This window comes from Phacochoerus africanus, chromosome 3, assembly GCF_016906955.1.
Source record: "Phacochoerus africanus isolate WHEZ1 chromosome 3, ROS_Pafr_v1, whole genome shotgun sequence".
Taxonomy (NCBI): domain Eukaryota; kingdom Metazoa; phylum Chordata; class Mammalia; order Artiodactyla; family Suidae; genus Phacochoerus; species Phacochoerus africanus.
Genome location: NC_062546.1, coordinates 135,673,822 through 135,689,409, shown reverse-complemented (window position 1 = coordinate 135,689,409; position 15,588 = coordinate 135,673,822).

Below are 15,588 nucleotides of genomic sequence, written 5' to 3'. Positions count from 1 at the left end.
CATGGGCACTGTGTCAGGTTCTTAATCCACTGAGCCACAATGAGAGCTCCTAGAAGAGAATTCTTGAGGATACCTCAGGATGAGTAAAGTTTGTGTATCTGTGGCCAGCAGCTGCAGCTCCTATTTGACCTTTAGCCTGGAACTTCCATACGCCACAGGTGTGACCCTAAAAAACAAACAAACGAACGAACAAAGAAAAGCTAAATACAACTAGGATGCTATAGAGACAAGGAGGAAGGCCTCTGGACATGGAATCAGAAGACATTTGTGTCAGGCTTGGCTGAATCTCTTACTATTGTGTGACCTTGGACAGTTTATTTCCCATCTTCAAGCCTGTCAATTTCTTTGTGTTTATTGTGAGATAATACCTATTTTTTGTACTTCGCCAGATTGTTTTTGAAGCCAAATAAAATTATATGTGTATAGCAACACACACCATATATATCGAAAAATCTAACGTGGTGGTTTTCATGATGTCTCAATAGATGTTCAGGAAACTCTGGAGGAGTCTCCAGAGCCAGCTCATAGGTAGAACTGTCCTCCCCTCTTCCCAAGACAGCACCTGTACTTTTATTTATTTTATGCACTGTTGACAAGACTTTGATTGATTTTAAAGGTTCTGCTGTGAAGGACAGAGTTTGAAATATACATGTAAAAGATATCTTCACTCTTTAGTCATAATATTATCAACTGCAATGTGTTTAACACTGTGAAGAAAGTGTTGAAAACATCAAAGACATAGGCAAGGTATTATTGTGAGGTGGGCCAGGTGACCTTTATTTTAATACCTTTCAAACTTTTTGGTCTCAAGATTTAATACAAAGTTATGATGATCCCAAAGAGTTTATCTTGAAAATCCTCCAAAACGCAAATATACACATGGTACACATCCCATTATCCACCAGGGTGATGATGTCATCATATGTCAAGTAGAAATCCACTTGAACTCTCATGAGACAATGAAAGTGAAAAAAAAGTATTATTATGAAAATAAATCTGACCTTGAGATGCCCCTGAGAGAGTCTTAGGGACTCCTGGGGGACCTGAGACCACACTTTGAGAACCACTGACATATTACTTTGAAGGAAACACCAAAGTACTGAGTTATACATTAAGTTGGGTGTGTATTTTTTCCATCTTTGCTTTGGGCTCAAAGAAAATGGAATGATGAATGAGATTTACTTCAAGGAGAGTTCATAAAATGTTTTCAATAATATTTTCACTTTTTAAACATGTGTTTTAAGATCTTTATAAAAGTTATGTTGGGCTTCTTTCGTTGAAGCATAGCAGCCACTTTTCCATGAAGCAAAAATCAACCACCAGTTTTAGTTAAAACGGAATTTGGACCTCTCATTTAGCCATTGATGAAGTGTTTTGATTTGATTACTTAATTTTTTAGGTCTGTGTATTCTGAAACATGAATGTTTGTCAGTCAATAAATGGCATTTCAGAAAGTTGGAATTTTAGTGCATCATCATGTGGACTTGCCTTTAATAGAGCAGCTTTATTTCAGATCATCCTTGGAAAAGCATTGTAGCACTCTTTTTTTCTTTTTTTTGGGGGGGGGTCTTTTTAGGGCTATACCTGTAGCATATGGAGGTTCCCAGACTAGGGGTCTAATCAGAGCTACAGCTGCTGGCCTACGCCACAGGCACAGCAACGTGGGATCCGAGCTGTGTCTGCAACCTACACCACAGCTCACTGCAATGCTGGATCTTTAACCCACTGAGTGAGGCCAGGGATTGAACACGCAACCTTATGGTTACTAGTCGGGTTGGTTAACCACTGACCCACTAAAGGAACTCCCATTGTAACATTCTTTAAACATTTCATTATAGTCCTTACTTAACATTTCAATAATACATTTTAAGTGGGCACAATTTGCTCCTTTTGTCTTAAAATTTTTTAAAGTTAGCTGCCCATTTACAAGCAAAGACAAAAGCTTGTCAGTTCCCACATGTACTTTCTCTGCTTCACTTTGAGGACATCTGTAGCCTGAATAGTTTTTAGTCCCTCCCCAATAGGTCTTCTCTCAGCTGCTCTGTGTTTTTACATCTCTCAAGAGGGGTTAATTCTTTACAGCTGTATCCTGCCGTCCACAAATCTAACATGTGCAAATTATTAATCTTTTCTCTATTGCTACAGTAACTCCCCAGGCCATAAACACCCCCTACCTAAAACTGGCTCCTTTCCAAGAAAAACTTTGGTATTCTTTCCCTGAAAAGATAATTTGGTCTCCTTTGGTTTACATTGTTATTTAGAACAATTGTTAAGATACAGAAACTTACTTCCAAATAATTATTTAGAAATAGAAATTTAATCTTCAATTTTAAATCTCTATCCACCGTCAAATAATTTGAGTCTGAATTTTACATCCCATTTATTTTAGAAATCAGGCTGCTTCTATGTTTCAAGAGTATACTTTTCAAAAAAAATTTACTAAGTATTATGCTAAATTAAATAGGCTTTTTAATAAAAAGTGTGTAGCCTTCAGTGTAAGTAAATTATATTTTTTCAAAAAAGACCTTCATGTATTTATGCTTTTAATCTGTATTGAAACATACTGACATTTATTGGTATATAAACACATGAACATTTATTTGTAAGGAAGAAAACAACTTAGAACATTAAGATAATTTATATTAAGATACAAATATGTTGGCCAATCATAGCCCAGCTTCTTATTTTTAATATGAAATGTATTTTATTCTAGACTTTTATATCTTTTAGTACTTACTGTAAGATGGTCGCTATTTGGCCATTTGTCTGCCTCTATGATCTACATTTTGTCTATTCCTTAGCTACTGGTTGAATACTCTTATGACATGTCTAGCCTTCAAAATAAATCATTTATTTTAAAAGTTAAATATATCATTATTAAGAAATTCCAGGGATTGCATTCTTAGTGATTATATGCCTCTAGTGGTGTTCCGAGGCACAAGGCAGAGGAGCCAGTGATTTTTACCACCTGACAAGTGCAATAATCCCCCAGAACTGCAAGGCCTAAAGCATCTTATTGCTGTTATGAAACAGAATTTATAAATAAAAATAAGGAAAACAGTCAGAGCCATGCACTTCCCGGGCTCCACTGACATTGATATGACAGCCAATCAGAAATTTCCATTTATTCCAAGATTGCCAAACCAATAATTTTAGCAATAAAGCCTACCTCAAGAAGTATATAATGGTTTTACTCTAATATGTATTTAAACACAAAGGAAGTTTAAAGGTAGGTTTGTTACAATTCAGACAGTCATTTTAATATATACAGAAAACCTCCCTGTAGACCAATTAAAAGGAGCTTCCAAACAATACTGACTCTTTATTCACATAATATTTTAACTCAAGCAAGTTACATTTCATCATTTTTAGATAAGCTATATAAGAGTAGGAGAAAAAAGATTAGGACAATAGTGAGATTTGAATTGGATTTTGTATTTTTTCAACTGCATTTTAATAGGCTTTATAACTGAAAGAGGGAATGCAGAAGGGACAAACTTGTGTAGATTATTTTTCGTTACATGCATTATTCCAGTTTAAAAATGTCAGTCGCTTGTCATGTTAACTAAGAATGCATCCACTATTGTACATATCTAAAGCTGAAGTTAAACTGAGAATTTTGCAAAGGACAGATACAAAGAAGTGATTTTTCCTTCTCTCTGTATATAAAAATAGAACTTTCAGAAATGTCATGGCTGACACATTTAGCTGCTGGACATTGAAAATCCTCTTTCTGACTCACAACCTGTGACTGGAACTCTGTCAGAGTAATCAAGTGATGTTATACTATAGAGCACAAACAATAGAAGAGGCTTTGCTATTTGGCCTTGTTTTTAAAGAAAAAGCGATTTAAATTTGGATCATAACATAAATAAATGTATGTTATACTCCTCATCTTTAAATACAGAAAAAATAACTCATTTGTAAGGTACTTGTACAGGATTTTAGGATCATGTGGACTACTGAAACAGCATAACATAGTAAGAGACATGACTGAATAAATACCTACTGTATGCTGGATTAGTTTTCTGAGATCGTATTGCAATTAGTGTTGATCATAAAGGAGTACAGTGAACCTCCAAAACAAACAAACAAAACCACCCACACCTCAAAAGTTGAAAGGCAATTCTTGGATAGTATTGGTCTCCTTTTGATCTCATATGTAATTAGTCTCTTTTTTCAAGAGAGATCAAGGGAATTATGGCACACATTATAATATTATTTTTTCCCAGCACTCTATAAAAATTCAGAAAAGCTACATATCGTGTTTTTACTGCGCCTATGAACACTTTCACTAGTGCATACTTTAAGAAAGATTTTGTCATAATTTTCAATTTTGCGAAAACAGAATATGACTAAATGGGCATTGACATGAACATTCATGAAATGGGTGAAATAAGACTAGATATGTTCTTAGTAAGTATTCACAAAATTCTTCCTGGTATTTTAAAATTACCATAAGCTGTGTCTTCTTGACTTAGCCTCACTTTAAGAAATAGTAACTCTAAATTTTTCAAGGTGAACGAATGACTTTAAGATATTTATACCCACTGATGTAGCTGATTATGAGACTACTATAATTTAGGGGAAGGTATTCTAATTTTCAATTGGTAATTGATTTAAGTCCAAGATTTATATATTTATACTTTTTGAAGAAGGCGTCTTTAATGAAACTACAGAACCTAGTCGTATTCTTGCAAATGAAACAAAGGTAGGTTCATTTTCCCCAAAATCCAGATCTCTCAAGCTGGTTGACTGTAGGCCAGGCTAGGAAGTAAATGTTTCTTTGGTGATGTAGTTGAAATAACTGTGGCTCTAGAGTTAGATTCAAATTCTGCCTCTGAGAGTTGTGTGATCTTAGGCAAATTCCTTAATTTTTATGAGCCTAAATTTTCTCATCTGTATTAATGGGAAAGATATACCTAGTAACTCAAACTATGAGGTTTAACAAATCAGGAAATAACATGACGGTAGCACAAATCTAGCCTCAGATTTGTTAAACAAATTATTTGTTAAAACAAATTATTCTTTGAGTTCTCTTGTAGCAGAGTGGCTTAAGCACCTAGCTTTATCACCACAGTGGCTTATGATGCTACTGTGGTGCTAGTTAGATCCCTGATGGGAACTTCCATATGCCGCTAGTGAGAATAAAACAAAAAGCAAAACAAATAAGAAAATAAGTTATTATTTTCTTCGTTGATTCCATTACAAATTTTTTGCCCTTTCTTGCCCAAATTATAACTGACTTATTTTTCCCATGTCCATATTTCTTAGGGAGCTCATGTTTTGCCCTGTTAGTTCAAATCTACCCAAATGAGCAATACTTGATTCTCCAGTTTTTCTTGAATGTATCTGACAAGCTGAGCATTACTCTTCTCTTACCCATTCTCTCTGGCTTTAGTCTCTTTTAAGTGGAAGCTTACCATTCCAGGAGATAATAGGCTAATGTATGCTAATGTATTTTTATTAACATGAAGAATCACAGAATATAAGAGCCTGAAGGGACCTACTAAATTAGAGATCACAATATCAAATGCCTACAGGGCTTGGCAGATACAGTGAATGAGTAAAATGGGCTGAGTCAGAGTACAGTTGTCTGCTGAAGACTGAAGGATAGAGTGAGGTAACTGAAAGGAAAGGAATCCATTGTATGTGGATGGGTGGTAACTAGACTTATTGTGGTGATCACTTTGTAGTATGTACAAAGACTGAATTATTTTGAAGACTTTAATATAATGTTATATACTGATTTTACCTCAGTAAAATTTTAAAAAAACTGAAGAGTAGAACTAAAACCAACAGCTGGAGCTTGCATTTGTAGAGGGTAGTCACTACCTAGCTCAAGCTGGGTGTTGCCATGTGGAAATTTATTTCAGGACAATGTTGGGCCAGATTTTTGAGTTAAAAGGAAAAAAAAATCTAGATTTTTATATGAAAGCTTTTAATTAAAAATGTTATTATTTAAAACACCAGACTAAACCAATATATCTACTGGCCAGATCCAGACAACAGGTTGCCATTTTAGAACTTCTGTTAGATCATCTGTTACTAATAACCTCTCGTTCAGATAAAGACATTGAAATCAAGAGAGGTTACGTTTTTAAGGTTAGTGGCCAAACAAAGAGTATAACTCCGGCCTCCAGACAAATGATATAAGAATGCCATCTTTGGGGGCCATCTTGCTTCTTCATTTCTCTCAACATACAAATGATGTTTTGGAAGTATTTTATTTTCTTCAAGTTATAGGTGTGATATATAACGATATTCTTTCCTTACACTAAAGAATTATCCAGTTCACTCCCAAGTGAATTGTATGTATAGAGGATTCAAACAAGAAACTATTAATATTCAAAATCAGTTTGTAAAGCTTCTCCAAATATGAGTTTCTCTTCCCACCAATCATTACCACACTCCAAGGATATTTACACTTTTGAATTATTTGCCTTGAGTTTATTATAGTGTTTCTAATGACATTTTAAAATTTAGGGCAATTTAATATTTCATTGTATTCAAATACGTAATTTAAATCTTTGGGATTAACATAAAATGTTTCAGATTAGTTTATGTATATGTGTACTTGGTCAAGTTTAGACTTTTAGAAATCAAAGATTAGTAAGTGTGGACATATTTGGGAAACATCAACATGTCATTTCTGTATTATAAGAAATAACTTTTGTTGATTTGTGCATGGAGGTTTCTATATTCAGGGAATCCTTAAGCTCTAAAATCTAAAAGCTGATTAGCAGTTTGTGGACAAAGTTGAGGTAATTTGGCATTTTTGCCTTAGAGTAAATCATAGCTCAAGTTATAAATTCCAGTGGCCAAACTTTTTATGTTATTATACATAGCTTGGTACCAGGCGTTAAATCTAAATCCCCTTGAGGTTTCTCATTTGAATATTTGAATTTTAATGTGATATACCTACATTTTCAACACTAAATTCAAACCCACCCTGGACACATACTAATTGGACAGAACCGCCCATTCCAATTGTGGGTAATGGGGATTAGGGTGCTTACAAATACAGTATATTGATTAGATCACATGGTATCACATAAGGGTTGTGAAATTCCTGTCTCTGGTTTTGCCTTTCCCTTGGGGTGCCCAGTCTTCTCTGTGACCCCCAACTTGCTTCAAGATTTTAAAATGTGCTGCTAACTAAAGTGGATGCATTTTTTGACCTTGCTGGTGGGAATAGAACAGAAGTCTCTCAAGTGCTTTAGGAACTAATTAATATGCATATTATCCCAGGAAAGAAACACTATTTCATGGATATCTTTGTGAGAGAGTGTGGCTACCATGATGGATAATTACTAAGGCCAAACCCATTGCTAAAACAGAAACAGATTATTTAGTATTATAACTTAAAGTACTTCAAGAGATTATTTAGTGTTATAACTTAGATTTGTAAATGTGTATGTGTGGATATACAAAGTTTTTATACCACTCTTAAATTGCCTTTTTCTCATAAGCAGTATATCAAAAATAAGCTCAGAAATTACAAAACTTAACATTTGGGGAATTAAAATATTTACATGGGGTTAAAGAGATAATTAAGGGAAACAGTTGTAGTCATTTTACTTAATTTAGTGCCACAAACTCTTGTTGTGTGATTGTGAGGAGCAAAACACCATAATGAACACGCATAAGAAATAACATAATAAATAAAGAGTAGTTTCTCTCTCTGAAATTCCTTTCTTTGTTGATCCTATTCATCTAGGTTGGATGCGTAGTTGCTAATGACACAGGCCAAAACAGGAACTTATAGGCCAAGAGAGATAACTCAGTGTCAGAAGAGATTATTGGGGAGTTCCTTGGTGGTCTAGTGGTTATGACTTGGAGCTTTCAGTGCTGCAGCCTGGGTTCAGTCCCTGGTCTGGGAACTGAGATCTCATATCAAGCTACTGCATGCTACGGCCAAAAAAAGAAAAAAAGAAAAAGATTATTGATGACTAGTAAGTAGTTATCAAAGCAAAGCAGCCAGTGTCACCGTGCAGCTAGGAATGAGTACAAGGTTAGACTTTCAGTTCAAGAACAGAGCTGGGCCTTAGATATTAATATGTGGTAGATTTTTGAGATAGATAAATTGGAATAGAGCAATAGGAAAAAAAAAGAATTAGTAGACCAGGGGTTTAAAGTGGAACTCTGAGCCATAGGTAAGTGAGATACTCAGTTGCTTGACTTGAAAACTGCTTCAACTTAATCCTCAACCTACATGCAAGGTGGAGGCCTTATTGATTTAAAGAGTTTGAAGACCTCTGTCTACTCCCTGGATGACACTATGCAGATACACATGAGAGTGATCCCCTGGATACGAGGCTAAAAGTTAAATTTTTTTTTGTCTTTTTGCCTTTTCTAGGACCGCTCCTGTGGCATATGGAGGTTCCCAGGCTAGGAGTCTAATCAGAGCTGTAGCCACTGGCCTATGCTAGAGCCACAGCAATACGGGATCCGAGCCACGTCTGTGACCTACACCACAGCTCACAGCAACGCCGGATCCTTAACCCACTGAGCAAGGCCAGGGATCGAACCTGCAACCTCATGGTTCCTAGTTGGATTCGTTAACCACTGAGCCACAACGGGAACTCCTAAAAGTTAAAATTTTTATTAAAAAAAAAAAAGCAAAAAACTAAATAGAGATCTTAGCACCCACACACTCAAGGGAAACAGACTCCATAGATTAATTCCAAACAAGATACTAAAATGAACAGAAAGATACAGAATTCAGAATGACAGTTCTCAGGAAAAAAAAATCATTGCTAGAATATATAATCTAAAATATCTACTTTTTAACAAACATAAATAACCATATAGAAAACCAAAAATGTATGACGCACTGAGGGAAAACAATAACAACAACAACTTATCTAAATTGTAGATAATTCAAAACTAGGAAGAATATAAATATTTTGGGCAGCAGTCACATCAAAATGAATTTATAACTGGCAGCATTACTTTAACAAAATTAAATATAGCTGGAATAAATGAAGAATCCAAAACATGGGTCAGAAAAATCGACTGTACAATTTCTGGATATTGGTAAAGAAGAATACTTAATAGTTTAACAACAAATGAAGTAGGAATAAATAGCATAATGAGGCAACACCCACAATGCCCTGAGTAAGGGAAGTGATAGTTTTGGTTCACTGTGATGACCTGACTTCACTGGGCATTGTCCTTAAATGTTGGCACTCACTTTAAAAGGAACTTGGAGAGAAAACATGAAGCCATATTAAATTGGAAAAGTTAAATGAAATGAAAAATGGAGATATCATGTGGAAGATGGATTTGACTTATCCTAGATGATAATTCTACAGCAACACTTGACACATGGATAGGCGAAAGAAAAGAACTCAGGTTTAATTCCAAGGAATAGAGGAGTCTGAAAATAAAATTGGCTACCCTGAATATTTCAGGGCATCATTGGAGGTGCTCATGACAATAAGAGAGATGTTTAGCAGGAACCCACTATATTACTGGTTTCTGTCCAGAGTTAAGACTGAGGTCTATATCTAACATCAGCTGATTGAATTTTTCATGAGTACAACTACAGGTATTAATGCAATGAGATGCTGGAGATCTAGTTCTGGTCCTGGCCTTGCCACTAAAAAACAGTAATTACAGTAATTCTTTTATTGGGAACTATGTCTGGTCACTTGTGATGGAGCATGATAATGTGAGAAAAAAGGATGTATACATGTATGCATGACTGGGTCACTTTGCTGTGCTGTAGAAAATTGACAGAACACTGTAAATCAGGTATAATGGAAAAAATAAAAATCATTATAAAAAATTCATACTTAAAAAAATATGTATATACAAATTAAATTAGGAGTTCCTGTTGTGGTGCAGCAGAAACGAATTCAACTAGGAACCATGAGGTAGTAGTTCGATCCCTGGCCTTGCTCAGTGGGTTAAGGATCCAGTGTTGCCGTGAGCTACGGTGTAGGTTGCAGACACGGCTCCAATCTGGCATTGCTGTGGCTATGGTGTAGGCTGGCAGCTGTAGCTCTGATTCGACCCCTAGCCTAGGAACTCCATATGCCTCAGGTGCAGCCCTAAAAAGCAATAAATAAATAAATATAAATTAGATTATAGCATTTGCTCAAAGCTGTCCAATGGCTTCCCATTTCATTCAGAGAAAAATCCAAATCCTTTCTTACTTTCAAAGCTCTGTACCTTCTGGTCTTCTTTATCACTCCAATCTTCTACTTCTTGCTTTGTCTTCTGTTTGTCACAGTGAAATACCACACTGACTTCTGGGCTATTCCTCAAATATCCCCCACACACTCTCACCAGAGCTTTTGTTCTAAGTATTGTTAAAAATTTTTCAAAATTTTTTTCATAATGCACAGTTTTTACTTGAAATTTTAGATGCATGGCCTCCCTTGAAGTATTAGAAAATTTGGCAATGATGGACTCATGTTTTTAGATAACAGTGTCATCCAAAGCTGTATAGTAGGTTTTCCTTTCAATGGGACTGAGTTTTCTAGCTCACAAGTCTGAACCAGGCTGAGTCACACATTTATTACTGGCTTTACTTCTATAAGCATGTAGGTTTGAGATCCCAGAGTTTTACATGATGCTGGTGCATTAACAGTGCTTCTCAAATTTTAGTGTGTGTAAGAATCATCTTGAGAACCAGTTAGAGTTAAAACTACTGGGCCAACCCCAGATATTTTGATTAAGGATGTCTGGTTTGGGAACCCCAAATTTGCATTTCTAATAAGCTCTCAGATGATGCTGATGCTGTGGTCTGAGGATCAAACTTGAAGTGCTACTACACTACATTTTCATTTATGGTAGTTTTTTTCACAGAAATATTCACTGTAATAATCAGGGACTGGATTTTAAAAAATACATATTGTTAAAGCCTGATTATTGTTGTATTTCTTGTATATAAATGGTATCAGTTAAGCTGCTTAGTCCCTTATACATTCAGGCTATGGATTTTTTTGTTCTTCACCTCCCCCAGGGTGCTTCAGCTGTCTTCTGATTTTACTCTGAGTTACAGTATTATGAATTGGTCCTCTAGAATAAACTAAACAGTCATTAGCATTTCAATAGCAACTTTATCCAGATTATTTTGAAAATACCATCTGGTACCAAATATTAATAACTTCACAGTAACAGAGAAACCAAGATGTGTGGCTGGGAGGAGATAATCATCAAATTATTATTTATGGAGCACAGGATGCCCATCTTTTAGACAAAGCTGGGACTAGCATTTAGTGTTAATATAAACAGGAAGCAGAGTATGATAGAACTGAGGGGGTTGGATGACTTGACCAAGATCATACGGCTGTCAGATACCCATTTGCTTTTTCAACAATTCTCTCCTGCTTTCCACTGAAAACCGTAAATCATTGAATTAACAAAATAATGTATGAAAGTAGGTTGGATGTAAAACTTCCCCTAATTCTGAGAAATGGGATAATTTCTTTTATTATAGGTTTTGTAGCACTTGTCTGACCCTTGGCAGGGAAGACACAATGGTATACTCTTCTGATAGCCTCACAGGCTTAGGTGGGGAGCATCTATAAGTGTCTAGCAGAGATGCTAAGGAGATTCTTCAGAAACCCTGTGCTGCAATGGGGCTGGCTGTTTGGAGGAATGACCTTTGAAAGACCTAAGGACTGCTTCATATTCTGGTGGATTGTTTAGGATAATCTCTGATATCTACCCACAAGTTAAAGGAGTTGGAGAATTCACATGACATTCAGGAACAGTGGTTGCTGACCCAGGCAGCTGTCCTAGGAACTCATTAGAGATCTGTAGTGAGACTGGATATGGCTCCACAGTTAAGATTGTTTTTGAGAGGACTTTTGTCCTAACAAATGGAGGCAGAAGCCTAATGCTAACAAACGCAATAAATTGATTCTCAGGGACTGATACTTCTTAAGAACTATTACTTAGGAAAATAGAGTAGTCACTGAGTCTTTATTCTAGTTTATACTAATTGTAAGAAAGAATCCTGACCTCTGATACCAGGGAAACATGAAACACATGTTTTTTACTTGAAATCGAGGCAAGTAGTAGTCAGTCATTTTCGTGTTCCTTCTTCCAGTGTTTCTCTAGAGTCTGATATCTCTTTTTCTGGAATAAGCCATCCAAGAGTCAGTAAACAGTTACCTGCTGAGTGCCTACCATGTGACAGACACTATTCTAGGCACAGGAGACCCAGCAGAGAACAAAAGAGTCATGTCCCTACTCTCAAGCAACACACATTCTAATGGGGGAGATAGGGATGATAGACAATAAACACATAAATGAATATTGAAGCTAAATCTGTTTACTAATAAGTGTATCTAAAAAGATAAAATAGGGTAAAGTAGTGGGGAGTGAGAGAGGCAAAGGGGTGCTTTACCTGGGGTAGCCAGAGAAGATCTCTTTAAGGAGGGCAGGCACTTTGAGTAGGGAAGTGGCATGTAAAAAGGTACTAAGAGAGGAATGCATTTGGACTTCTCAAGAAAGCACAAGAATGTGGAAAGTATAGGGAGATAAGTTTTGAAAAGCAGGTGGGGCCGAGATCATTTATGACCTTGTAGACAGTGTCATATTTTCCGTTTAATTGTACACGTAATAGAAATCCATGAGAGGGATTTAAGCAAGGGAATAACATAATTCAATTTATATTTTAGAAAGTGTTGGGACTAAATTATAGGGCACAAGGTTAGAGTTAGGGGACCCATTAGGAATTGTCCCTGTAGTTCAGGCTGGTGATGATGATGTTGGGTTGGAATTTATTTTTCAGACCAGTGTTGGTAAGAAGTGGTAGGTATAATAGAACATATTGATGGATTGAATGTGGGATAGTAGGAAAAGAGAAATTGAGAATGGCTTCTAGATATTTGATCTGATCAACTGTGCGGAGAGGGATACTTCTCCTGTCTCCATTTATTGAAGGGCTAGGAAGGGCTTGAGAATTTATTTAGATGGAGACCTGGTATGGAATCAAGAGTTCTGTATTGACCATATTATGCTGAGATGCCTAGTGCATGTCCAAGTGGAGATATTGTGGAAGCAGTTAGTATATACACCTGGATCTTGGAATAGGGCTGAAGTATAAATGTGAGTCATCAGCACATAGAGGACTGATTGATACATGTATCATTTAGCAATAGTTGATCTCCATGTAGTCTCTGTAGTCTGTGTTCAATCATTAAATATTTATTAAACAATAAATCAATGTTGTTGGGAATACATTGGTCAACTAAAAAGGAAAAAAAAAACTCAAAATTCACTTTTGTTATTCATCTGACATTCTATTGATGGAGCAGTCAACAATATGTAAGCTAATGAATATTATGAAGAAGCTTATAGCAAGACAGAGAATAAAATGTGTTCACTGGTGCAAGTGAATTTTCAATTTAAAGAGTAGTCCTCATTGAGATAATCACATTTAAGCTGATATTTGAAGGAGATGGTCTGAGTCGGTATCTTGGCAAAGAAAATTCTTGGTAGAGGGATAGTAATGCAGAGTTCTGGAGTTATGTGCATGTTTTGTATATATGAGGAGCTATGAAGAGACCACAACTAAATGTAAATGTAAAACTAAAAGAATGTAAAACTAAACAGGAAAGGTAGTAGAAGAAATCAGAAAGGTAATGGCAGAGGGGAAAAGTAAAGAGATAGAAACTCCATAACTGATCTTAGTGGAAATGCTTTTAGCTTTCCACTGTTGAGAATAATGTTAGCTGTGAGTCTATCATATATGGCCATTATTATATTAAAGCTGGTTCCCTCTAGAGAGTTTTTTTCATAAATGGGGGATGAAATTTTTGGAAGCTTTTATGCATCTATTGAGATGTCCATATAGTTTTTATTCTATAGTTTGTTATGTACATTACACTGATCGATTTGCAGATACTGAAGATTCTCTGCATCCCCGGGGTGAACCCCACTTGATCAAGGTGTATGACTCTTTTAAAGTATTGTTGAATTTGGTTTGGTAATATTTTGTTGAGGATTTTTTTATTTTTTGTCTTTTTGTCTTTTCCAGGGCCACACCCATGGCACATGGAGGTTCCCAGGGTAGGGGTCAAATTGGAGCCATAGCTGTCGGCCTGCACCACAGCCACAGCAGTGTGGGATCTGAGCCAAGTCTGCGGACCTACACCACAGCTCACAGAAAGGCCAGATCCTTAACCCACTGAGTGAGGCCAGGGATAAAACCCAAAACCTCTAGGGTCCTAGTTGGATTTGTTAACCATTGAGCCACCATGGGAACTGCTATTGAGGACTTTTTTTTTCTTTTTTCTTTTTTTGTCTTTTCTAGGGCCACATCCATGGCATATGGAGATTCCCAGGCTAGGGGTTGAATTGGAGCTGTAGCCGTCAGCCTATACCACAGCCACAGCAGTGCCAGATCCGAGCCACATCTGTGAATTACACCACAGCTCATGGCACTGCCGGATCCTTAACCCACTGAGTGAGGCCAGGGATCGAACCCACAACCTCATGGTTCCTAGTCGGATTCATTAACCACTGAGCCATGACAGGAACTCCCTGTTGAGGATTTTTAAATCTATGTTCATCAGTGATTTGGGCCTGTAATTTTCTCTTTTTTTGTGGTATCTTTGTCTGGTTTTGGTATCAGTATGATGATGGCCTCATAGAATGAACTTGGCAGTGTTACTTCCTCTATAGTTAAGAGTTTCAGAAGGATAGCGTCTCTAAATATGTGGTAGAATTCACCTTTGAAGCCATCTGGTCCTGGACTTTTGTTTATTGGAAGTGTTAAAAATTTCATTTTCAGTATCTATGATTGGTCTGTTCATATTTTCTGTTTCTTCTGGTTGTACTATTTTTTTTGTGCTTTTATAAGAATTTTGCTATTTATTCTAGGTTGTCCATTTTATTGGCATATAGTTGTTTGTAGTAGTCTCTTATGATCTTTTGTATTTCTGTGGTGTCAGTTGTAATTTCTCCTTTTTCGTTTTCACTAAGATCAGGAACAAGACAAAGATGTCCACTCTCACCACTTTTATTCAACATAATTTTGTAAGTGCTAGTCACAACAATCAGAGAAGAAAAATAAAAGGAATCCATGTTGGGAAAGAAGTAAAACTGTCTCTGTTTGCAGATGACATGACACTGTACATAGAAATTCCTGAAGATGCTACCAGAATACTGCTAGAGCTCATTGGTGAATTTGTAGGATACAAAATTAATACATAGAAATCCCTTATATTCCTGTACACTAACAATGAAAGATCAGAAAGAGAAATTAAGGAAACAATCCCATTTACCATAGCATCAAAGAGAGTAAAATACATAGAAATAAATCTACCTAAAGAAACAAAGACCTGTACTCTGAAAACTATAAGATGTTGATGAAAGAAATCAAAGATGACACAGATGGAAAGATATACCATGCTCTTGGAGTTAAAGGATCAGTATTGTTAAAATGACTGTACTACCCAAGGCAATCTACAGATTCAATGCATTTCCTAGCAAATTATCAATGGCATTTTTTCATAGAACTAGAACAAAAATTTTTTAAATTTGTATGGAAACACAAAAGACTCCAATTAGCCAAAGCAATCTGGAGAAATAAAATCAGAACTAGAGGAATCAGGCTACCTG